The 27,142-nt window shown below is 40.4% G+C and overlaps 1 protein-coding gene across 1 annotated transcript in view; it reads right to left on the bottom strand.

Annotated features, from left to right (window-relative positions):
• SCG2 (secretogranin II) overlaps positions 1 to 15,491 on the bottom strand; it is a 30,396-nt gene extending 14,905 nt beyond the window's left edge. The window contains exon 1 of the mRNA XM_079782692.1: positions 15,438 to 15,491. The gene's annotated coding sequence lies outside the window, so the exon portion shown is untranslated. The remainder of the gene's footprint in view (positions 1 to 15,437) is intronic.
• Positions 15,492 to 27,142: the final 11,651 nt, after the last annotated feature.

Genomic DNA, 27,142 nt, shown 5'->3' on the forward strand with positions numbered 1-27,142 from the left:
GTCTATTCGTCATCTCTCATGTAATTTCTTGTCACCATCAACTCAAATCAAGACCATAGAGGTTATTTTTAGAAATTATGGGAATAGTACTTGTTGGGGGTTCTACACATCCTTTGACCCCCACACAGGCCTGTCCCTCCACAGCTGCATTGCAAACCTCAGACCTTAGCCTTCCATGAAGTCCTGCTCTCTGATAGAACCAGTCTGTAATAATGACAGCAAACACCATTTGAGTAACCTTCTGCTCATGCATTTATTCAGTCATTTGCTCATTCATCAAATGTTTATTGAACTGACTGAATTATTTGGGAGGAGTGAGCTGTCTTCCCTGCCCTCTGAGAGCCCATAGGCTAGGGGCTGGAGGTTTAGGTAGATGCATGGCGGTGGGTGAAAGAGGCACACGCATAAATCATTGTTAGATAAGACAGAATAAAATATATTCCCAAGGGAGGCTTAAGGAAAGGGCCAAGAGGAAAGAGGAGTAATTCATTTTCCCAAAAGTTCATGAAAACTTCCATGGGTGTGGTGGCATTTGAACAGGGCCTGGAAGAAAGATTGCATGTAGAATAAAGGTGAGGTAAGGATACGCTCTACTGAGGGAAAGGAATGAGCAAGGTGCAGAGGGGAAGAAATAAATCTGCAGCAGAAAACTGAATTTAGTTTGCCTAACTCCAACAGGTAACATGTATTAAATGTTTACCTTGTTCCAAGCTCAGGGTTAAGTGTTGTACATAAATGATAACACTTAATCTTTATAATAATTTTATGAGATAATCTTATTATTATGCCCACTTTACATAGAAGAAAACTGAAGCCACAAAAGAACCTATAACTTTCCCAGGTTCATTTACTTACTAAAGAGAAGAGCAGAGACAACCCCAAGGGATTGGCCTCCTAACTAGCCCTACACAGCCCACCTTGCAACCACACCCCCACACTGCCTGCTGGCTAACCATGCCCCCACACCTGCACCAACTGCTGGATAGTGCCGAACAAGGCTAGAGTCTTGATACAAATCCCTTTGGATGCCAAGTGAAGGGGTTGGGGCTTCCGTATTGTCACCTTGTCTCAGTAGAGAAAGGAAATAAATGACAACACAAGGAAAACTAGTGGGGCAGCTGTGTGGAGAATATATTTGCATTTTAATGAGAACGTTTAATGCTTCAAGATAGAGTCTTTAACCAAGGGAAGTTCAGACTTTGAGGTAGCCCCAGATGTTAGAGGCTTCCAGATGAAGCTGAGGGTGGGCATCAGCTTAGAGACCCTTCTCACATCTTGAGAAAGTAGCTCTCTGCAGAAAGAAACCCACTCCAACCTCCTCCCCTGCAAATGAAGTTATTTAAATCAATCTTATTCTACAGATAAAGAGAGTGAAAGTCTGAGGGTTGTGTGTGTGTGCGTGTGTGTGTGTGTGTGTGTGTGTGTGTGTGTGTTTTGTGTGTTTTTTTTACCCAAACTCATGCAGTTGGAATGTGGCTGAACAGATCCAAAAGCAGGTCGTCTGTCTCCAAGTTCTGTGTTCCTTACACGGCAGGAGTCAGGTTTAAACTTCCTGAGTTAATATTTAAACCAGCAGAGTCAGAAGCATGCCAGCAGGCTGCACACAGCTGTACTTCCAACCTCTCCCAGCTTCCTCCAGGCCTGGAAACACGACTATTGCAGGGAAGGGGGAGCACTGCTGCTCCCCCTGCTCCCCCTGCTACTTAGGTTGCAAAAGGGAGGCTGTAATCTGCCCCTCTTGTCATCCTCCTTCCCCCTAGCCCCCCCACCCCCACCCCCAGGCTCCTTCAAGGTGCTCTTGTCCACTGCCTGGCTACCTCCTACTATTGTCAATTCCTTGTTGTTGTTGTTCTTCCAAGGTGAGACCAAAACAAGTAATCTAGATGTACCCAGAGAAGAGTTAAATAAAACAAATCAGGTTGGGAAGGCAAGGGAACCAGATGCAGAAGATCAAGTTCCTCCTGTGTTTTAAACACAGGACTCCAAGAAGGAGAAATGCATCTCCAGACCGCTGTGGGACTCCCCCCCCCCCCCCCCCGCCCCCTGCAACTTCGCAAGCGGACACATGGAGCTATTTGCCTTACACCTAATTGCTACAAATTAGGTTTTGCATCTAATTGCGTTAAAGCCTTGCTGACTTATTCATGCACTTTTTAATGAGAAAAGTGCAGCCTGATTTCAGCTCTCTGCTCCCCTGAATACCAATCTCTCATTTATTAGCTCGAGTGTCTCTGGAAGAGAGAGTGCTTTCTGGCAGAGGAGCCACTTTTCATCAAGTCATTCAACATGTTGCACATTTGACTAAAGTAAACCTCACTAGAATGTCCCTTCCTTCGTGGGACCGCAGCTACATGGACTAAGAGAGGAGGACCAGAGCTGTTGGATGGGAGTTGAGGGACTATTCAGGCTATACTGCAAAGGCATCTAATGAGAGGCAGATGCAGACCTGGTTGGGCAGCTGTCTGTCTGAGGAAGGTCCATCTGCTGGATGAGATAGAGGAGCGTGGTAATACTCCAAAATGGGAATGTAGCAGCATTGATGCTAACCCTAATAGCCAGAGGGATAGCAACAGGACCCACTTACCCAGAGGCGTCTTTGCTCATTCCCAGGTCAGATGCAAGAGACCAACCAAGCAAGTTGGGTGTGGGCTCTTAATCACCCCCTACTTAAGATTCTCCAATGGCTAGCCATTGCTCTCAAATTGACATCCCAACCCTTAACACTGCTCACCAATTCCTGTAGATCCTGCCTCCACTTGTCTCCCAAACTTCACCTTCTTCCACTCTAGTCTTCCCTCTCTGTTCCTCAATCACTCAGCGCTTTCTATCACCCCAGGACCTTTGTGCAGGCCATCTCCTAAATGTGGAACATGGCTTCTAGTCCATACAAATGAACTTCCATTCAGTCTGTAGCCTTCCCTTCACTCATCATGTCCTAAAGAATACCATCCCTGACACCCCAGAGTATAGCAGGTTCCATTCTTATAAACTCTCAGAGAACCCAATTCCTTACTGTATGGCCTTCGTTTTCTGTAGTCTTAATGCTGTGGCATTTAAAACCTTGGTCCTGGAGAGACTGCCCTCCCAGGGATAGCTAATTCATAAGAAATAATAAAAGATTCCCTTTGCAAGCATGACTTTGATATTTAAAAAACAAAACAACAACAACAACAAAAAAAACACAACCAATCCAGAGCCCACTGTCGCACTATCTCCTTTATCAAACTCTTACACATTAAGTCAATATTCTCCCTGCACTATTAAATCACTCCAGGACCAGGTAGTGGATAATTAGGGACCTACCCTGCAGAGGCTGCCAAAATTATCCAAGCTATCCAAACCTAAACTTACTCAGAACACCTTCTGACCAAAATCCCAATAGAGGCTCTGACCCATGCTGTGTTCTTTCACTTCTCGGCCTCCTGGTTGACCCTGGTGCTTCCCCATGTGGCCCTGCATGGCATGTGTTGTTTCCTGTTTATAGGCATCTGTGAGTACAAACTTCTTATACTTATAAAAATATTTTTTTCTTTTATTTTTTTATATCTATATGAGATGATGAATGTTAACTAAACTTATTGTGGTAATAAATTCATGACATTTAAAGTCAAATTATTATGCTTTAGACAAACTTTTACACTGCTGTATGTCAATTATATCTCAATGAAACTTGGGGAGGGAGTTCTTCCTTCATGACAATCTTTTCCACATCTGTTGATTTTGTACCAAAACAGCTTCAAACACCAGCATACTCTAACACATTTATTGTGATCGGACTTCCCTTGATCATTCCTATAACAGACTGTTTTATATCTCCCCCACTGGACTGTAAGCTCCCTAAGAGAATGTTGCATATCTGTCTGCGCTTACTTTTGTTATCGCAGTACCTAGCTCTTAAGTGATACCCTAAAAAAAACCCAAATATTCCCAATCCCATGAGAAGTTCTAAGAGAATTACACAGGAAGAGTGAGGCAGAAACCTGCCATAATGACCAGGTTGACACAGCCAAGCATGGAAACAGCCTGGACACCTAAATCTAGGTAGGTACCCAGAGCTCCTCTAAGGTGGACAGGATGCCAGGTGAATCGCAGTAGTACCATCTCCAGAACCCATCAGCTGAAGAGATAAGCCCAGTCCCACTTAGGTCCGGGTCACTGGTATGTAGACTAAAGGAAGGCATCAATGGCTTGTGGAGAGGGTCTGGGGCTTGGAGAGACAGTCAAACTGACTGGTGAATCAGCAGTATTGTATGAGACGTGTATGCCCCACCCCGAGTGAGCCTCCACAGGCCACTTACTTCACCTGCGGGTCTTTACCATCTAAGCAATATGGTGATGCAAAAACCACACATCAGTGAGAGGGCAGGAAATGGAGGCTCCACCTTGCTAACCAGAAAGTCGTAAGTGGTCAAGAATTTACTTTGTATTGTGCATGTGTATTTGTTTGTTTATTTACTTATTTATCTGTATTTTAATAATTTTTACATTTTTCAATTATAGTTGATCTACAATATAATATTAGTTTTAGGTATACAACCCAGTGAGAATACATTAAAGGGATTAAGAGATAATTTTATTTTTTACTGTGATATACTTGACATATAATACTGTGCTTGAGATGTATGACATGTTGATTGATACATTTATATATTGCAATATAATTATCACCATAGCATAACTAACACCTCTATCATGTCACACAGTTATCGTTTCTTTCGTGTGTGTGTGTGTGTGTGTGTGTGTGTGTGTGTGTGTGATGAGAACGTTTAAGATCTAGTCTCTTAGCAACTTTGAAGTATCTAATACAGTATTGTTGACTGTAATAGAAGCTTGCTTTTTTATATTTATCTGAAAGAAGCCATCTGTGTTCTCAGCACACCCTTAGGACATTGCAGAGTGTTTCTGAAAATACATTCATTGATGCCCAAGGGCATTTAGGAAGACAATCCGAGTGACGGTTAACATAGGTGAAACTGAAATAATAGCACTGATAGCCAACTGCTAGGGCTTATTCACAGGATGCAAGAGTGCCACTGTTGCTTCTCGCTTGCTGTTTAAAATGCGTCACGGAGGCTAAACGGACATCCTGTGCGTCGTGCTCAAAGCCAGCTCTGTTCTCTGGCACAGCATGTCCAATTAGAAGCCCAGCAGCCAGCACCTCTGACCCCATCTGTGGGAGGCAGGCTCAGAGCCCCGGTTCTATTTCCAGCCGGAGATGATGAGCCCGGGGAGGTGACGCATCCAAACACTTCGCCTGTTGTTTCTTAATTGACAACCCGAGCGCTTCGCATCGAATGATCCTTCCTCCAAACCCAATTAAGTAGCTTGCTTCTCCCAGAAGGCAAGTTTTTAAAAATTCCCCTGTATTCCCATTCTCCATTGCCATTCCCCAACTCCTAGCCACCTCCCCTTAGGCAAGCATACGAATGTGTTTAAAATGTATCTTTTTTGCTTGTTTGTGAGCTTGCAAAATGGACTTTGTTGTTCTATGTGTGTGTGTTTTTAATTTATGTAAATTGTATTGTGTTAGATGTCCCCTTCCATTTTATGCACTCCCCCCCTCCCCACTTACCACTGTACCTCTATGGTTCAGTTACTAGGTGTTCATCTAATCTGAACAATATGAATGCCCACCCATTACCTGGCCACTGACTCCGTGATGAATACCGACTCTCCATCATTGCAGACAATGTTGCAGAAGACAGCCCTGTGCCTGCCCCTTACATCCGTGCACATTCTTATCTTTCCTAGGGCCAGAGTGCTCTCCACAGGCTCCTGAGAGCTCCTCTATCCTTGCATTCCCATCCTGGCTAAGCCTTTGGCATTTTCTAGTCTCCCACTTTTGCCAAACTCATATGTGTAAAGTGATATTTCATTAATTAAATTTGCATTATTGAGTTTGAGTGACCCTCTGTATGCTCGATGGTCTTTTGGATTTCCTCTTCTTGTTAAACTATATCTTTTTGCCTATTTTTCTCTTATGGTTGCTGTCTTATAGAGCCTGGTTATTAATTTATCATCAGTTTTCTTCATTACCACTATCTTATCCCATTCTGCCATCTATTAACTTTGTAGTATCCTTTGTTGAACAGAAATCTTTAATTTAGATGTCATTAAATTTATCATTTTTTTATCCTAAGGTAGTCAAGGTGTGTGGTTTTTTTTCTTATCTCTGTAAACAAAGTAGTCTACATTTTTTACTAGTAAGTTTACAGTTTTGATATAGAAAAATTGTATTGCTCTTTGAAGTTTAATCTCATATCTTCTAACATACTTAATCTTTTTGTCAGTTCAAAAGTTTGAATGTTGATGTTGTTTGATTGTTTTAGATTAGTGATTATATCACCTGCAAATAACAGCAGTTTTTATTTCTTTTTCTAAATCTTTATATCACTTTTATCTCCAGGACTCTGATAACAAAAGTGCTGATAAAGGATCTTTGTCTATTTTTAAAATTTGATTAATTAATTAATTTTTGACATACAATATTAGTTTCAGATGTACAACATAATAATTAGTCATTTATATCCCTTACAAATAAGGGATCTTTGTTTTTTTTACTGATCTTACATGTAATTATTATAGTTTCTCTATTAAATATAATATTTGCCATAAGTTCTTTTAAATAAAGCTTTAATCAAGTTAAGGAAATTCTTTTTTATTCCTAGTTTGTGAAGAGCTTTTATCACAAATTAATCTTAAATCTTATAAATGCTTTATGTACATGGATTGCAATAATCATTAGATTTTTATTCCTTAGCTTATTACTGTAGGTCAATTACTATAGGTCGTTTCATTGTTAGATTTCTGTATGTTGCATCATCTTTACATTCTTTGAGAAATAACTTGGTCATAATGTTCTAAAATATAATATTAGTTGGTTAGGTTATATTTTATTCAAAAATAATTCTGTGTTTTATATTTTTCCTTATATGGCATTGGAATCAAGATCATACAAGTCTTATAAAATAGGCTGAGTTGCTCTTGTCTTATTATCTTCTAGAAGAAATTACATAACCTGGGAATCTGGTGCTCTTGATAGTTTGGTGGAGATCCCGTGAAGCCTTCTGCGCTTGGGTTGGGGACACAAATAGGTGGGTGCATAGCAGGAGTTCCTTTAATACTTATTGATGCACTAATTTCTCTATTTCCTGTTATATCAATTTTCACACTTGTGTTTTTTTTTAGAAATATATTTATTCCAACTAGTTTACCAAATAAATTAGATGCAGTTATCATAAGAGTCTTTGATTATTTTTAAATCTCAGTTGTATTTGTGGTTGCTTCCCCTTCTGCATTTTATCTTTCTTCCCATTTTCCCTTCTTCTTTTAAAAATTCTTCTTGCCAAATGTTTCTCTTGAATTAATACTTTTAAAAACCAGTTTTGAGTTTGTTAATCTTCTCTCTTATTCTTTATCCCCATTACATTGACATCTAATTTATTTTCATTGCTTCTTTTTCTTTTTTGTTTATTTGCTCTGCTGCTCTTTTCCCATGTCATAGGCTTAGCTCATTTATTTTTTAAATCTTTGATGTCTCCTGATAAATATATTTAAAGCTATATATTTCCCTCAAAGTTCTTCTGTAGATGTGCCTGACAAATTTTGACATTAATGCTTTCATTATAATTTAAGCTTGATATGTCTTCATTTCCTTTATGACTTCCTCTTGACTTTAGGTTTTTTTTTTTAGTAATAAGATATTATCTCCTTACTAGAGGCCCAGTGCATGGTTGAATCATGCACGTGTAGGGTCCCCTACACACTTTCACTTTTCGCGGTGGAGCTGGGTGCCTGTCCGCTGGTGCACCAGGCCTTTCAGAAGCCTCCGGCTCGGCTTCTGAAAGGCTTGGTGCCAGAGCAGACAGGCACCCAGCTCCCCCACTTTTGATGGTCCACGGCCGCTGAGGGGGGCTACCCTGCTGTTGAGAGGGGCTTCCGCGGACACGTGACTACCCTGCCGTTGAGAGGCGCAGCTGGGTGTCCGCGACAGGCCCCCTCAGCGGCCGCGGATCTGGCCATTGAGAGGCACAGGGGGCGGGAGTCCTGCCCCCTGTGCCTCTCAACAGCAGGGTAGCCCCCCTCAGTGGCAGCGGATCAGTGCCTCTCAATGGCCGGATAGGCCACCCCGAGTCCCGCCCCACAGCCTCCCGCCGCCCAATCGTGGGCGTAGCGGAGTAATGGTAATTTACATGTTACTCTATTATTAGATAGAATATGTGAGATTTCTGTTAGGTATCCTTTTCTTATTAATTTATCATTTTATTGCATTACCAGGTACATTTGGAGTGCATGCTGTATCAACTTTCTGCAGATGTCAAATCTGGAGCACTCAGAAAAAGTAACAAATTTTAGCCCACAATACAGTTGAGACATTTGGAGGTTTAGAATGCGATTTAGAATTCAAAGGAAGAGCCAGCCAATAATAATGAGAAAGGCTACAGGAGCTTAACTTGGGCCTTGAGAGTGTAGAAAGATTCTAACAGGGAATGAGCTCTCCAAGAGACAAGAAATAGGTGACATTTGGCTTTGGAGCTTTGGATTCTATCCCAGTAGCACATTATAGATTTTTTTTGGAACATGTTTATTAAAGGAGTAGTCTCCCATCTATCTTAAACCTCTTCCTCACTTTTGAGGATTTAAGAATAAATGGTTCCCAGAGGAATTGTAGGAACAACAGATGAAATATAACCAGGGATCTTCCTGATTTCTCTAGGTGTTCAAATGTCTCACTTTTGGGCTAGCTTAAGATTCAAGTCCTACCCATCCTTAGCCTGTTTAGTTTTTTGTTTTGTTTTGTTTTGTTTTGCCTCTAGATGAACACTTTTTATGCTACTTTTGATTATCTATATATCAGCATCACCATTCCATTCTTGTCAGTCTTCCAGCAAGTAACTGAAGGGTGAATGTATCATATTCTAAATTTCGTGCGTTTTTTTTTTAACAATATAACTAGACTCTCCTGAGGCAGTCATAAACCTGTTAAGACTCCTACGTAATGCCTCCTTAAGGATTCTAAAACATGAGCTTACACTAACGTGCCCTTCCCCACCTTTTTTTTTTTTTTTGGCCCTTTTGGACTTCCTTTTTTCACAATTACTCTTTGGTTCTGGAAACTCCATCTCCAATAGGCAATAATACTTAATTAAGGATATTTGTCTACAAGCTTTAAGTAAGCTTTTCTAATTGCAACAGTTTCACATCACTTTTGTTCATGCTGATAACTTATTTAAACAACCTGAATAATTCAAAATCATGTTTTGAATTGTTAATCAGAATAATGATAGCAGCAGTTCAACACTCTCTAACAATTTGACTTGCAGTGGGTTTGAAAAAGGCCCCGAAACCATTTCCTTCAACAACTTGAGTCTCTGCCCTCAAAGCAAATCCAAAATAGATTTGCTGCTCCTCAGAGACAGCCTTTCCCCTGTAGTGTGTGTGCTTTTGCTGATTTTGGACATAGCAATACAGTGGAGACCTGGTGTCACTCCCCAGGTACATTTCACAACTGCAAATATCTTTGTATTCTCCCTGACTTTGATCTGCAATTTCTCAATTAGTGGAGACAACAGGAAAGCTCTTTTCTGCTCCTTTCTGCTGCACATGTATCTCATCTTTCTTTGCCTGGCTCATGCTGTACCTCTCCCACAACTCTCATCACATCAGTACACAGTAGTCCCTCCCTTTCTCAGCTGCCAATAACACATGGAATTGATGGAGTTCTCTTCCCTAATTAGTAACTACATCATCATGTCCCAAGTGTTTGTCTTTTCCTCTGGTGGAAGCATCGTTGGGTGTTGATGGACTTTGTTTCTCTTTTATCTATCATCAAAGGTCAGGCAGGGCATTCATAATTCCCAGCCAGCCCAAGATTAGGCATGCAGTACACATTAGGTAAATAGTGATTAATCAGTGTTAGTAGCTGAGTGAAAGAAAAAAGATTTTTTCCGGGTGAGCCCTGGGCCCCGGGTCCGGGCGAGGCCGCGGGCCCCTGGAGCCAGGTGAGCCCTGGGCCCCGGGTCCGGGCGAGGCCGCGGGCCCCTGGAGCCGGGGGAGCCCTGGGCCCCGGGTCCGGGCGAGGCCGCGGGCCCCTGGAGCCGGGTGAGCCTGGCCCCGGGTCCAGGTGAGGCCGTGGGCCCCTGGATCCGGGTGAAGCAGTGCCCCTGGGTCCAGCTGAGACCAAACCAGAGGGAGTCGGACCTGCATTACCACCATTTGTCCACCATCCAGAGCTGAGGGGTCAGTGCCGACATGTACTCATAGGGAACCGGTGGACATTGATATTGGGTCTCAAAAGAACTGTTGGTCCAGAAAGAAACTCACTACAGACTGATTCATTTGCCTGTCAGCATAACTATTATTGCTCGTCGCACATTCAATTCTTATAAGTATATCTATAGTGACACATGATTTCGCTCATCTAGGGGAAATGATGAACAACATAGACTGATGAACAAGAACAGAACCAGAAACAAGGAGGCATCGATCGGACTATCGGGCCTCAGAGGGAGGATAGGGGAGGGTGGGGGGAGGGGGAGAGATCAACCAAAGGTCTTGTGTGCATGCATATGAGCCTAACCAATGCTTAAGTTCAACAGAGGGTTGGGGCATCCAAGGGGAGGGGTGTGGGATGGGATTGGGGGGATGAGGACAAATATGTGACACCTTAATCAATAAAGAAATTTAAAAAAAAAAAAAAAAAGATTTTTTAAAAAGATTATAACAGAAAGAAACTCTGAGCCCGAGTAAACAGGTCATGCTCCTTAGCCCTCTGGACAACTGGTCCATAGCATTCAAGTTACAGTTTTAATTATTTGTTTAATTACTATGTTCTTTTCTAGAAGGGTACCTCCACCAAGATGAAAATTATGTCTAAAATTACATAGGTAACAATATTGCAGGGAATGCATTTCCATTGCTTCTGTGATTCTTAACTGAAAGTATATGACTATCTGTAATGCTGCTGGTCTTGGGCAATTAGGATGTCTATGTGCTGGTACCAAATAGCCTAAATGTGAGAGAAGCCAACTTAGCATTAATCACCAAAAGTCACTACAGTTAGATTTATGCAAAGAAAAGAGAACTATTTATACAGGATTAATAAATTATCCTGTCCAATACTTTAATTCCAGAGTCTTTTAATAACCTAGACTTGAAATTTAGCATTAAGGAATTGACTATTCCACCTTAACTTCACAATTTTTTTTCTTTCCTGACACATAGGAAGAAACTATAAATTTACTTTGTTGTTGAAGTAAGAATGAGGGAGAAAACCCTAAAATCATCACAATTTACCATGTCACCAAGCACTATTTGTCTCTGCAGTTTAACCTGAGAGTTTGACTGGGGTGGAATAAGGTATCTGAAGCTGACTGACATTTGATTTGTTTCCATTAATTTGTGGAACTAGAGAAATGAAAATTTTAATAGCTACAACTTACTCGGGTGACATTTTATCTATATTAGATATTTTAGCAGATTGACAATGAATAGAATGTACTATTTCAGTACACTCAATCTAAAACACCTCATTTGTCCTATAAAGAAAGACAACCACTGGTAAAAAGGTTATTTTTCAAATGTCAAGAAGCAACTGCTCCACATTATTGCCTCTTGGAGAGGATGCCTTAATGTCCCAGATTTTCATTTTCTGCTACTCGAAAGAGAATCTCTAGAATGGCTAAAACGTACATGAAAGACAGTAAACTATAAATTAGAAGGGTAGAGACCCTTCGGAAAGGATCTTGACCATTACAAATGCTCTTTCTTAGAATGCGTATCAATGTCTGGCTCTACTGCACTCGATTCACTCTGAAAACAGCCCCCAAACCCATGCTCATCTGTGAGTGCTGTACTCATGGTGAGGCAGCACACATCCATTTATTCTCTTACTGAGCCTCTTATATGTGGATAAATCATGACATCCAAGACACACCAAATCCCTGTGTCTAATTAAGGTAGAAAAGATGAGGAGAGGAGCAGAACGTCCTGGGGGGGGGGGGGCGGGGGGGGCGGGCAGGAAGGGGGAGGGTGGATCAAGAAGTCTGCTTTGGAAATGTTAAGTCTGCTATGCCTGAAGACATCCAAGCAGAGATGTCAAGTAGGCAGTGGAGCAGAAGAGGGGTGGAGATGTAAATCTGTGAGTTATCAGCATAAATAAGTTATTTAATGTGATAAGCAAATTCATGCCTCTAGAATAATACTCTTCTACAGAATAATCATCAGAATAACAACCAGGCCTGCTGCTCAGAAGTATGGTCATGAAAGTTATTAAAATATTGAAATATTTCCCTGTCTCAAGTCTCCCACACACCCAGTACCCCTTGGCCTGCCCACCTTCTAGTTACTTAAAGGTATAACATCTTCAGGCAGTGACAATTTAGATTGGTCTCTGTTCATGCCCTACCACTAAAACATTTCAATTATAAGCCCTGATTCACAACTAATATTTCTTGAGCTCTTAACATATGCTAGGTACTATATTAAAATAAACCCTTTATTTGATTGTCTCACTCAGTTCTCACAACTACCCTTTATGGTAAATATTAATATCAGCCCCTTTACACAGTTGAGAAAACTGAGGCTGAGAGAGGCTGGTAACAAATCCTGGGCTCTATAGATAGTGGCTGATGGAGCCCGGACCTGAGTCAAAAAATTCTAAGGTGGGAGCCTCTATACCAATCTGCTTCCCTAGCTCTGGAGAGCCTGTCTTTGGCTGCATGGCATGATCAGGGCATAGGGATATATAGGGTGTCTCAAAAAATTTATACACACTTTAACAGCTGATAGCTCAACTTTGAAAATGAAATGTATTTTAATAAATACTGCCTTTATAATTGCAGTGAGGACATAGCAAGAAGGTGGCCATCTGCAAGCCAGGAAGAGAGTTTTCACCAGGAATGGAATCAAATCACCTTGATCTTGGACTTCCCAGACTCCAGAATTGTGAGAAAATAAAATAATTTTTTGTAGTTTAAGCCACCCAGTCTGTGGTATTTTGTTATTGCAGCCTGAGCTGAGTAAAATAATTTGTTCTTACCTATTTTGTGTGTGTTTTTTTGTTTGTTTGTTTGGTCTTCTTAAATTTTCTTCAGTGAGTATGCACTTCTTCTATGGAAATTATTAGTCCTGTTTGATAAATATTTCTTGCTCTTTGCTTTTCAAGCCCATAGAGAATTGAATTCCTTTATCTCCTTTGAAGTTAAACATGTACGTGAGACTTTTTAAAAAGCCAGGCCATGATGTTCCTCCTTCTCTCCCCCAGCTCAGGTAATACTGGTAGTACACGGTGTTGACGTAGTGTTTCTCTCAGCCAAGGTCACTGAGTGACTATGATTAACAGAGACTTCCTACTCAATGGAAATTGATTGAGAAATAAAACTATGATATTTGGGATTATTTGTTACTGTAGCATAGCTTAGCCTATCCTGACTGATATAGTTTCTAAATAACAAAAAGAAAAAAAGAAACTTTTTAAAATTTAAATAACATCAGCTTTTACATAGAATTAGACTGTACTTACAGTAAATTAAAACCATGTCTGTGTTCACCTACCTTGTGGGATCAATGAGAACTAAAATATCTCCCTAGACCAAACACTCATTATACTGCTTTATTTTCAACTAGAGGCCTGATGCACAAAATTCTTGCAAGAGTAGGCCTTCCTTCCCCCAGCTGCCGGCATCAGCTTCTCTCTGGCACCCGGGACCTGGGCTTCCCTCTGGTCGCCAGCAGGCAACTGAGACCCGGGCTTCCCTCGCAGCCCTGGCTTTGTCCAGAAGGTCGTCTGGAAGGATGTCCAGAAGGACACCTGATCTAATTAGCATATTACTCTTTTATTATTATAGATTGTTGATCATTTTATTTCTATCTCCATACATTCTCTTACTAAGTAAATGGTCACACCCCCAAGGAGAATGACTCAGAAATTTTTCATCAGAAGTAGCTTAACAGGAATACTGGGCTCCTTTATTGATAAATCACTGAATTCTTGAAGGGCAATGGGACAGGTGAGGACATTGGGTAGATTGCCACAGTGGACAGTTTTGGACAATAAGGCACGAATCTTCTGTAAATAAAAAGTGAAAGGTGACTAAAAAGGAAGAAAGCCAACATGTCCTCATGATGTTACTCAGTCTTCAAGGCTATCCAAAGAGTGTAGTGAATAATTTTGTCTAAGGAAAATTACTTATACTATTTACCCATCTTACAAATCAGATCAAAATCTGGAGGAAAAATAGGGTGGGAGAAGTGCTAATTAGAATAGGCAGCCAAATAGCAGTGGTTACAGGGAAATGCTTGCTATATGTCACAAGGTAAGAGTTACAGGGCCCTCGTCAAAAACACAACACAACTGTCCTCTGAACTCAGCTCTTTTTGTTTCACATAAAGTATGAATAAAACATTGGGCACTATTCCCAGAAGAATAACATATTATGAAAATGGCATCAGTGAAAGAAATGGGGCTAGCAGGAACAGCCAGGCAGTTACACTATGTATGCCACAGCACAAATATTTCCATTAAAAGTAAATATGTCCAACACAAAAATGCTCTGCTTTACTGTAACTGCTCTGTTTTGTAGCATCTATGAATCAAGCTTGGGCTATTAAATGTGTAAAAGTGAACAACAGTGTGCTTACTAATTATTATCTTCTTCCATTGGCATGGAGCCTGTGTAGAAAAAGATACAATTTGCAGCTCTGTATTGAAATTGTTCATTGAAGTATATCTTTTTTTTTTCTTTATTTCCAAAACATATGCAAGGTGACAAAGTACTCTAGCCTTTTTCACTTCAGCTGTCAGGACTGTATATTAATGCCTTTGTAGGAATGCTCACAGTTACTGAAATAAAAAGAAACAGATCCTCAAGATGGCAATATTAAGAAAACTCCAAAGAATTGGAATACGTTCAGTTTTTCTCCTCTCTCCAGTTTCTCCATATCTCTCACTCAACTATTCCTAAAACATTTTTTTAAATTTCTTTCTGATTTCCAGGCTAAGAGCCCTCTACTTTTTTCTAAATCAGCCTTATCCTGTCATCATTTCCTTCCCTTTCCACTTGAGTCTGCAGGATTCATGCCTCAAGCAGGATCAGCCAATATCCTCAATGCCTTCTGTGCCACTGTCTTTCCAATGTGTTACCAGGTACAGTGTTTTTAGTTAGGGTTTGTTTGCCCTTGGTCTCCTTTAACTTGGCAAACAAACTCTTCCATTTTCTTCAAGACTTAACTCAGATCTATTTCCTTAGCAAATTGGTTTCCACCTTGGGAGTTCCCCAGTTGAATTCAAATCGCACCCCCCACCCCCCGACATCTACACCCCCGCGCCCCCCACTCCCCCCCCCCACACACACACAGGGAGGGCAAGGAGAGACAGAAGAAAGAGACAGACCACTCCAGGTTGGTAGGTGGCAGGTGTGATAAGCAAAGGAATTTACACAGGAAGCTTGGTCTGGGCAGCCACAGACATGTAGATCTCCACACTCACCCACCAGAATCTTAAAAGTTTATATAGAGGCCTTAATGGGATTTAGTCACGACAGGACCTTACTCTCTCAAGGCTACATCTTGAAATGGTTCCTAGTGTGGGAATTGTGAGCAGAGTGTACATTCCAAAGATGGGGGTGGGGCTGGGAGAAGCCTCCAATTGCCCAGCCAGCTCCAGTCAACAGGCAGTCATGTCCTCTCAGTGACCTCCTCCAACACAAACTTTGCCTGACACTCCCCTTCCAGGATAAGGGCATATACCTAAGTCTTTGGTTCCTCTATTAATTTCACTTGTATTGTTAGTTTGGGTGGCTATCTTCCCCAATTGACTGGGAGCTCCTTAAGAGCCAAGACTTGCCCTAGAAATGTTTGAATTCTCAATACATACATGTCATACTGCTTCTCACACAGTATGAGGCCAACCAACCACTGTTTGTGCATTATGGTGGCCATTTGTATCAAGAATACAACATTTATTACAAGAAGTGAATGAAATTAGAGAGTCCATATTTTCCTCATGGTTTACAGAAGGGTCACAAAAGAAGCCAGGGGAATTTGGTTTTCTGAAGATACAAAGGAAATTTAGGGTTTCTGCTTCTAACCTTTTAATTTGAAGATGTGACAGTATCCAAAGGTAGCTTATAGCATAATTGCAAAAACCGAGTTAACATGCTAAAACACTCACCTGAAATTGCAGTGAAGTTAGAAATCCAATTCTTTAAAAGTAGCTGGAATAATTGAAAAACCACATCAGAAAAATCTGATGTGGTCATGAAATGAGAAAGAGTCTTAAAACTGCTTTATTAACCACCACTGAAATTTAATAGTTTAAACATTAACTCTTTGCTGCAGGGGGTCTCAAACGTAAGAGAGCTTGTAATACTAATTGCGAAAATGCTCCTAATCTGTTTCCAAGGGTTTGAAACAGCACTTAATTGCTGCTCTATCTTTGATCAAGGCAAAGAAAAAAATCACTAATGTTAAATTCATTCAACACTCTCAATGCACAACAAAGGGAATATATGTTAAAGTTTTTTAAGTATAAGTATAAACAAAAATTAAGAATTAGACAATTGGAAGAAACTTTAGTTGACAATGAATATAAAAATAGACTTGACCCTTCCACCTGTAATTCTTGGTGAATAGGGGTTTTCAGTCTGGAATGCAGATATTTCTTCATCACTCATGATAATTTTACAAGAAATAAAAAGTTTTATTTTTACTCTCCTGAATATTAAAAATATTTCAAGATCATTATATATTTTTATTACAGTAGCTTGGACATGTTCATTTATGTCATTTAAAAGTTACAAATCACAATTAGACTACATCAGAATTACTTGAAATTTTTCCCAAAATAAAAATAATGTTGGTTTCATCCAAAACTATTGATTACTTTTACCACAATTCTTCATTTATGGTCAGAGTGATATTTTTTAAATACATTCAAACTAACAGGTAAATGCATCAGAAAAAAATAATTAAGAAGAATAAATTTGAAAAGTGCAGAGCTGTTAACAGGGAATAATAAAAGGAGATCATAACTCTTTTTTTAATAAAAGAAAAACATACAATAATTTCACTCAAATCAATATACGGTACTTGTAGAAACATTGGTTACCCCTCCAGCATCTGTCACCTAATTCTTTCTTGCTGAGTGCACACCCTCTTCCATATAATAGGTTCAAAGATGATGGCTGAAGACTCAATCCCAGGGTGAATCTGAATCAAATTTAGCTTTTTATGATAATCCTGTTCCCTTTGTCAGTGATTACTTTAAGGGTGGGCATACGAACAAGGCAATACCTCTTCTTTTATTACAAGTTGTCTGTCAGAATCTGATGTAGCCATGGAACTGTGCAGCCATCCTTCAGCCCTGAGGTGGGTGAGCCTGAGGGCAGGCTGCCATTCTGAAGGTGGTGGAATAGACCAATTGTTACCATAGTTAGCTAGTTATTATTACTAAAGGGAAGTAGGCAAAGGGAATGGTCACTGAGCCTGTTTGCTTCACCAGGAAGCTACAGACTCATCCACACACTCCAGGGGACTGCCCCCGAGGAGGTTTATTCCTCTTGGAGGAACAGGAAATCTCTCCAGGAGCACTGCCTGCCCTCCAGTACTGGATTGTCTTGGGGAACAAGGGGAGGTAAGTACATGCACAATAGAAGCCAAAATGGCACAGGGGGAAATGCTTAACCATAGAGGACTTTCAGTCTAATCTGGAAAAGGGATTATTGGTCAGGGGTGGACCTATCAGAGGCCATAATCTTGGGAAGTTGATTGATTATTTTGCAAAAACTCCTGCTTCTTCCCAAGCCTAAGATGATAAAAACCCAGCTTAACAAAGAAGCTCTCCTTGCCCAGCTAGTGATGCACTGGCCCAACATTTGCACTTCCGCTTGCCAGGGCACACGCAACCATGCAGGTCTAGCAGCCAACTGGGGCATGCAGCAGGCCACAGTGACTCCAAAGCTTTAATAAGCAACTCCATAAGCTTTAATAAGAAACAGAAACTCTGAACACTGGCCTTTGTTTTAGCCTTGTTGAAGACATACTTTGACTTTTTCCATGGCCAGTCAGAGAGAGATGGGACATTGGAAACCCAGTGGCAGCCTTCCCAAATAAATCTTGTCACACCACAATCTCCCAAACGTGGGTCTTTAGAATGTTTTCCTCATGATTCTGTGGAAGAGCCTGATTTCCACCAGCCATACAATGAAAAGGACCTGGGTCTTCAATGATATAACCAAGCTCCTCATTTAACAAACCCTGGAGAGACCTACCTTGGATTCTTTGTTCTGTGAGACAATAAATTTTCTTTTAAGTGCTTATATCAATGGCAGCTGGAGACATACTAACGGATACAGTATGTTGAAAGAGATTGCAGACTACCACATGACCCTGTCAGGCTTACTCAGTTCATCCAAAGTGAAAAGTCCCTGTCTACAAAACGGTCAAGTCTTCAGAGTTTCTTTACAATGACAAAAATAAGATAAAAAATGAACACTCAAGCCTGAAGAGACTTTGGAGGATGTAAAGACTTGCTGATTTTCCCATGCATCTGATTTCCACCTTCTTCCCAATACTTCTTCCAACATTTCCTCTCTTCTGTTTGACTTCTGAAAAACTTTAGTACTTGCAACACACACTCAGAAACTCTGCCACTTACCGGCTTTGTAACTGGGCAAACTAGATAATTTCTGTTGGATTTGATTTTCTTATGAGAGAATAGTAGTATCTAACTTATGGACTTGTTGAGAGTATTGAATGATGTGATATATGGAAAGGTGCTTCTCAGAACAATGTCTGGTACCGCTGGTGAGCTATTTATTATTATCATTATTATTATTATTAATATTTGTTATTAACCCAAACCCAAACTTCCTCCTGACCAGGATGGCTTTGTTTACCTCCATATTAGCAATAGCATAAAAAAATGTGATAAGAATACATTTGTCATGACCAAAGCAGATTATCATGATTAGATGGATAATGTATTTTTAATGCATTTTAACGAAAATATGAGGAATAACTATGCTCACACTTTACCTTATAAAAATATTTTGAATATGCTTCATAGGAGGATACATTTAGCAACAGTTAGCAGAAAAACATAATTTTGGAAAATTTCTTAAGCATTTTAGCAACTGTTCTGTAATTAAATTAAAAGTGAGATTGAAGGAGATTTAAAGAAATGTGATGACTATATATAATGTAGTGACTTAGACTAGATTCAATTCTGACACAGGAAAAATATATTAGTGGGAAAACGGGTGGAATTCAAATATAAAGTCAAGGTTTTAGTTGACAGTAAGGTACCAATTTTAATTTCTTGGTTATGTGAGATGTTACATTAGATGTTACATCATTAGAAAAGCTGTGTAAATGATATGCAGGCATTTCCTGTATAATCTTTGCAAGCTTTCTATAATCTAAAATTATTCTAAAATAAAAAGGTTATTTTTTTTTAATTGACTAAGGGACAACACAAATGCCCCAGAAGCTGAACATATAAGTTCCTATTATTAGTCCCATTTCAGAGATGAGGAATAAAGAGAAAAATAGATTATTTAACCTACCTAAAGTTATAAAGGGAGTAAAAGTAACAAAACCTGGATTGTCACATAGGTCACTCGATTGGAATTCTAACGTTTAATTTTGTCTTTAAATTATTTAGGATTTCTTCTCTACACAGTCCTTTCTTCCTTTTGATACTAAAGATGAAATACATAAGATTAGGTAGTCCTAATATAGAGCTTTTCTAAGATATGGTTTTTGCTATTACTTGTAGACTATAATTGTACCTTTAGGATCATAGTACATTCCAAATTTATATTTATTTATTTCTAAATTAAGCTAGAACTATTATATCTGCTATCTCACCTGGATTTGGTACTGCTTTTCTCATAGGAAAAATCAGAAGATCAGAGAAAGTAACATATTAAAGCAGTTATATGACTAACACATAGTATATGGTCCATCAATGTTAGCATTTTTATTGTTGTTATTATTTTTATTGGTAATTTTCTCAGCTCTGAATCTAACTCATTAAATTTTCTTTACCTGTGCCTACTGTGCCATGTAAACTGCCCACTGAGCTTTTCATTTTAATATCTGTATGTATTTTCCTTATTTTGGGATCTTTTTAAAACCTATTTTTTAATGTATTGTTATATTTCCACATTCATTTTGTATGTTTTATCATGCTTTAAATCATTTTAAATATGTTTCCTATTTCATAGTCTTTCCAACTCCTTTTTGTCATCTGATTTTTAAAAATTGAGTGTTTTTATGTGGTTTCTAATTTTTTACTTGACCTTACTTTAAGTGACACTTGTTTTTCTTCTCTTGTATCAGTTATTGAAATGTTTCTCTAGAGACATTTTAATCTTATTTTTACCACATGTTCCAGTAGAATCTCTGCTCCACATCTATTTTTTATGTTAATTTTTATCCTGGAATTTCCTCAACACAAAAATAATTAGAATTCAGACTCCAAACCTATGAGATCACAGTTTTTATTTCCCAACAGAGACTTAATTTTTCACCCACCCTGATGTGTACCTGAGAAAAGCTTCCTTGTTGCCTTGCAGAGTCAATAGGTGCTTATTCTTTTTCAACATTTCCTTTCTTTAGGACAGTGCCCATCCCAGCTTTCTTCGGGAACTTTGGTTTCAGTGCTCAACCCACACCCAATCAACACACTTTTTTCTTTCTCCAGATTGGTTTGACTATTGGGGTATTTTTTGTGGTTCCATATAAATTTTAGAATTGCTTTTCCTGTTTCTGTAAAAAAAATTCATTGGGATTTTGATAGGGATTGCACTGAATCTGTGGAGTAATTAAAACTGTATGGTCCTGGCATAAAAATGGACATAGACAAATAGAACACAACAGAATAGAGAGCCCAGAAATAAATCCACACATAAACAGTCAACTAATCTTCAATGAGGGTGCCAAGAATACACAGTGGGGAAGGATTATCTTTTCAACAAATGGTGTTGGGAAAACTAGTTATCCAGATGGATCCAGAGGCCTTTGGACCCTTATCTCACATCATATACAAAAATGAACTCAAAATGGGTTAGAAATTTAGACATAAGACCTGAAACAGTAAATATTCCTGAATTACTGCATGCTCCTTGATGTTAACCTTGGCAATTACTTGTTGGGTATAATCCCAAAAGCACAGGCAACAAAAGCAAAAATGGACAAGTGGGACTACTTCAAAATTAAAGCTCTGCAAAGCAAAGGGGACTTTTAACAAAGTATAAAGGAAACACACAAAATGGGAGAAAGTATTTGCAAACTATATATCTGATAAGTGGTTAATATCCAAAACATACAAGCAACTCCTACAACTCAATAGTAGGGGGAAAAACGCTTAATAACCTAATCTTAAAGTGGGCAAAGAATCTGAACAGACATTTCTCCAAAGAAGACATACAAATCCTATATAATAAAGAGGTAATATGCAAATTGACCATCACTCCAACACACAAGATGGCCGCCCCCAAATGGTCAAATGGCCACCCCAATGTGGAGACAAGATGGCCACCACAGATGGCCAGCAGGGGAGGGCAGTTTGGAGGAACAAGGCCTGCAAGGGAGGACAGTTAGGGGTGATCGGGCCTGCAGGGGAGGGCAGTTAGGGGTGACCGGGCCGGCAGAGGAGGGCAGTTGGGGGCAACCAGGCCAGTAAGAGAGAGCAGTTAGGGGCAACCAGGCCTGCAGGGGAGGGCAGTTAGGGGCAACCAGGCCTGAAGGGGAGGGCAGTTGGGAGTGACCAGGCCTGCAAGGGAGGACAGTTGGGGGGGGGGGGTGGACCAGGCCTGCAGATTAGGGCAGTTGGGGACAACCAGGCCAGCAGGGGAGGGCAGTTAGGGGTTACCAGGCCTGCAGGGGAGGGCAGTTGGGGGGGACCAGGCCTGCAGGGGAGGGCAGTTGAGGGTGACCATGCCTGCAGGGGAGGACAGTTAGGGGCAACCAGACTGGCAGGGGAGGGCAGTTAGGGGTGACCAAGCTGGCAGGGGAGGGCAGTTAGGGGCAATTGGGCCAGCAGAGGAGCAGTTAGGCATCGATCAGGCTGGCAGGGGAGTGGTTAGGGGGTGATCAGGCTGCCAGGCAGAAGTGGTTAGGGGCAATCAGGAAGGCAGGCAGGTGAGCGGTTGGGAGCCAACAGTCCTGGATTGTGAGAGGGATGTCCGACTGCCCTTTAGGGGATGGACCTAAACGGGCAGTCGGACATCCCTCAAGGGGTCCCAGATTGGAGAGGGTGCAGGCTGGGCTGAGGGATACACACACCCCGCCCCCCCCACCCCGTGCACGAATTTCATGCACCGGGCCTCTAGTGGTATATAAAAAGATACTCGACATCACTAATCATCAGGGAAATTCACCTCAAAACCACAATGAGATATCATCTCACACCTGTTAGAATGGCTATTATAAAAAATAAAAAAAGATAACAAGTTTTGTTGAGGATGTGGAAAAATTGGAACATTTGTACAGCATTAGTGGTAATTTAGAATGGTGCAGCTACTAATGGAATTGAGGCTCCTCAAAAAATTAAAAATAGAATTGCCATATGATTCAGCAATCCCACTTCTGGATATATATCCACAAAGAATTATTAACAAGATCTTGAAGAGCTGTCTCATCCTCATGTTCATTGCAGCATTATTCATTATAACAAAGATGAATAATGAATAGAAACAACCTACGTGTTCATCAGTGGATGAATGAGTAAAGAAAATGTGGTATATACATACAATGGAATATTATTCAGCTTTTTAAAAAGAAGTAAATCCTATAATTTGCAACAGCAGGGATGAACTTGAAGGACATTATGCTGAGCAAAATAAGCCAGTTACAGAAGAATAAATGTTGCCTGCTTTCACTTACATGAGGAATCTAAAGTAGTCAACCCATACAAGCAGAGAGTAAAGCAGTGGTTGCTAGGGGCTGGGTGTGAGTAGGGGAAAATGGATATAAAGTTCCAGTTATGCAAGATGAATAAGTTCTAGAGATCTGCTGTAAAACATAGTGTCTACAGTTAACCATTGTGTATTGCACACTTACAATAAATTATTAACAAGGTTGATCTCATGTGAAGTGTTTTTATCACACACAAAAAATGGGTGGGCATGGGAAAACTTTCAAAGGTGATAGATATGTTTATTACCATGATGTGGTGATGGTTTCATGGGTATATGCATTTTTTCAAACTAATCAAATTGTATACATTAAATATATGCAGTTTTATCTATGTACTAGAGGCCTGGTGCACAGATTTGTGCACCAGTGGGGCCCCTCAGCCTGGCCTGCACCCTTTTGCAATCCAGGACCCCTTGAGGGATGTCGGACTGCTGGTTTTGGAGATTGGGCTGAAACCAGCAGTCTGACATCCCCCGAGGGATGTAGCAGTGCACAAAGCGGCAGGTGGCCAGGGAGGAGCCCAAGCCAGGGCCGGGCACTGCGCTGCTCCCACTCATCCCTGCCCCGCTGCGCCTGCCACCGCTGCCTGGTAATGCTGCCGTGGAGGCAGGAGAGGCTTCTGGCTGCTCGCTATGATGTGCACTGACCACCAGGAGGCAGATGCTCTGACCAGTAGGTTAGCTTGCTGCTGGGGTCCAGCCAATCGATTGGGACTGAGTGAGATGGGCCAGACACACCCTGGAGCCCTCCTTCGGCCCAATCGTGCACCAATGGGGTCCCTCAGCCTGGCCTGTGCCCTCCTACAATCAGGACCCCTCCGGGATGTCAGAGAACTGGTTTCAGCCCAATCCCACAGGCGAGTACTGCTGCGGCAGTGCAAGCCTCTCCCGATTGGGACTGATTGGGTGCAAGCCCATGGCAGGCACAGTGGGGCCGGAATGAGTGGGAGTGGCAGGTAGGAGCTGCAGGCGGCATTGGAATGTGGGTTTTGGTCCAATCCCTGCAGGCCACCCAGAGGGACCCCACCCATGCATGAATTTGTGCCCCAGGCCTCTAATATATAAATAAAGCGGTAAAAATATTGAATGAAAAATGGGTTTAAAGGTGATTGTAACAAGACAAAAATAATAACTACCACAACAGCAACAACAAAACACTGTTTTCTGTCCTTGCACAGCCCATGTCATGACCAAGTGCAGCCATTTCCACCAGGCAGCTCCTATGGTGTGGCAGTCAACATTCTCTATAATTCTAGTACTTAGACATTTCTACCACTCCTTTTATTTCCCTGAAATTAGCCATTGTGGTGTTAATTTTATGGGTCAACTTGGCTAGCCCACGGTACCTGGATATTTGGTCAAACAGCAGTCTAGATGTCTACTGTGAAGGTAGTTTTTAGATACTTTAAGTAAAACAGATTAATCCCCACAATGTGGTTGAGCCTCACCCAGTCAGTTGAAGGCCTTAAGAAAAAGACTGACTTCCCCGAGGAAGAAGTAATTCTGCCAGCAGGTTGCCTTAAGATTTGACCTGCAACATCAACTCCTCCCTGGGTCTCCAGCCTGCCAGATTTTGTGCTTGCCAGCCTCCCCATTACCTAACCCAATTTCTTAAAGACACACACAGACACACACACACACATCCTGTGGGTTGTTTCCCTAGAGAACTCTGACTAATATAGTTTACTAGTGGCCCAGTGCACAAATTTGTGCACATTGAAAGGAAATTAATTAGAAGAAATATTTCAATATCGCTATTTGCCCTTTCTCTATAATAGAAGTGTCAACCAAATTCACCATCGACAATGACAGATGGAAACACAGGTGTGCAATTGGCGCCAGCGAGAGCTTTATATGTGTCAAGCATGCACAAGTCAACTTAGCCTTTTATAGATATAAAATAAATTTGCTTGATTAGACCTGCTTTCTGATTTAGCTAAACTTTTTCCAGCCCAGTGAAGTACCCCAACTTCTCTTTCAGGTAATTGTCAGCAACACAGCAGTAAATATCAACATGAAGCAGATTATCATTGTAGATCACGCAGGGAGAACAAAGGGTAAAATATTTAACTGCAGCAGTGTTTGGCTATATTCTGCGCAGTGAGAAAACCTGAAGTCATTTTCAAGGTCCATCATTTCTTACTTCTTTTCAGTCGGGTCAAGTTTCTAAACTTTCTAAATCTCCATTTTCCGACTAATGAAAAGAAAATAGGATTCCACTGAGTCTCCTACCTACTTACTCCAGGACTTCTGTGAGGAACAAATGAAATGAGGCATGGGAAAATGCTTCACAGAGATTTGGTTACAGTGTGAAATGTTTCCACCTGACTATAAAGCAAGTCATGTTCCTGGGCTGAAGAAACTGCAAGGAGGCTAGTCGTCACTAGGGAGAGGAAGCTGGGCATTGCTACGTGATGTCATTGCCTGGATGGACACTTAGCATATTAGCCTTTTATATATATAGATGTTTTCAAAAAAGTTTCTTATTTTTATTTTCTCTAAAAACTCTAGACATTTAGAGAAGTGTGTATATTACCTAGTTTTTTCCTAAAGAGCCCAAACAATTCTTCATAGTTTTAAAGATCATTTATTTTATCCACAAAACAGGAGTGTTGCGGTTCATTTCCTTTCTCTTGTTAAATGGCTATAATGTAAAAGTAAAAAATTTGTGTAAATAATAATTGGCACTGAAGAAAAACTTCCGGAGGTAACATCTATGACCAAAACAAACAAACAAACCAGACTCAGTCACCTGGGATTACAGATCACATTTTAATTATCAGGGAAGGAGGTTTAAAGACAGCACAGCCAGCTGCTTTAATTTCTAATTAATCCCAAAACCATCATTTCAAATGACCAATCAGCCATTCAGTCATGTCAGAGTGGAGTTTTCAGATCTGATTGTTAATAGGCAACAGTTCAGAGCTTCCTAAGAAAAACAATACAAGAGGAATTTGTGGGTTTTTTTTTCTGGAGATCTAATATTTATTAGCAAATAACTATAGTTTTCAGAGCTTGCTATTTAATAAGCACCTACAGGGTCCTGCCTCTGCATATTAATAAAAGGCAAGGTTTAGCTGTCCACTTCAAAGCGTCCCAGCTAAACCAACAACCTGGTAGGCTACATATCTAATTAAGTTGACTTACCTGACTTTTTTGGCCACATTATGGTTTATTTGCTTGTTCCCTTGGGCCACAAGATAATGTTCTGAGTGTGTGGGCATGTATATACTTATACATACATAAAATGTCTTATTTAATAGCAATGATAATTATACCAGTTGTAATCACAAACACGTATGTTTCCCAAATGGCAGTCACTATGCTAAGTATTTTACAGGTGTTTCCTCATTTAGAGTTTACTACAGCCGGATTGGGGTTTGTTTGTCTCATCTTCCAGATGAGAAATCAAAGGCTCCCAAAGTTTAAAAATTGTCATAGCTAAAAACTGACAGAGATGTAGTCCAAATGTCAGTCTAGGGACTCAATCACTAAGCCTCGGGCTTCTCAATGTAGAAAGGGAATAATAATAATCCTGGGTAAGATTATGAGTGATTTTTCCCTATATACTGATTTTATTTACCATTTTTGTACAAAATGGATAACTTGCATATTTTTTTCTTAAATAGAAGTATAAGCAGATATTAGGGCACACTAAAGAAGCAACATGTTTTGTAATATATGTATATTTACATATATATATATATATATATATATATATATATATATATATATATATATATATATATATTGATTTCAGAGAAGAAGGGAGAGGGAAAGAGAGACAGAAACATCAATGATGAGAGAGAATCATTAGTCAGCTGCCTCCTGCATGCCCCACACTGGGGATCGAGCCCACAACCCTGAGAATGTGCCCTTGACTGGGAATCAAACTGTGACTTCTAGGTTCATAGGTCAACGCTCAACCACTGAGCCATGCCAACTGGGCAGCAACATGCTTTTTGATTGAAGCAGGCTGATCAAATCCTGGCTTTTCTCTTGACCTTTGCTCACTTGAAGGTTAAGTTGCTCAATCTCCCTGAGGCTCAGTTTTCTCTTAAAGGCATTGTGATTAGTGATACAAAATATGTTGTCTTAACACAGTTCTTGAATATAATAAACACATAGTAAATGTTATTCTTGTTTTTATGTTATTTGTATTCTCATTACTATGAAACCAGAGTCTCCATTTTTTATAAAAACAAGGTTTTTAAATATCT

Source organism: Cnephaeus nilssonii (assembly GCF_951640355.1).
Source record: "Cnephaeus nilssonii genome assembly, chromosome: 10".
Classification (NCBI taxonomy): Eukaryota; Metazoa; Chordata; class Mammalia; order Chiroptera; family Vespertilionidae; genus Cnephaeus; species Cnephaeus nilssonii.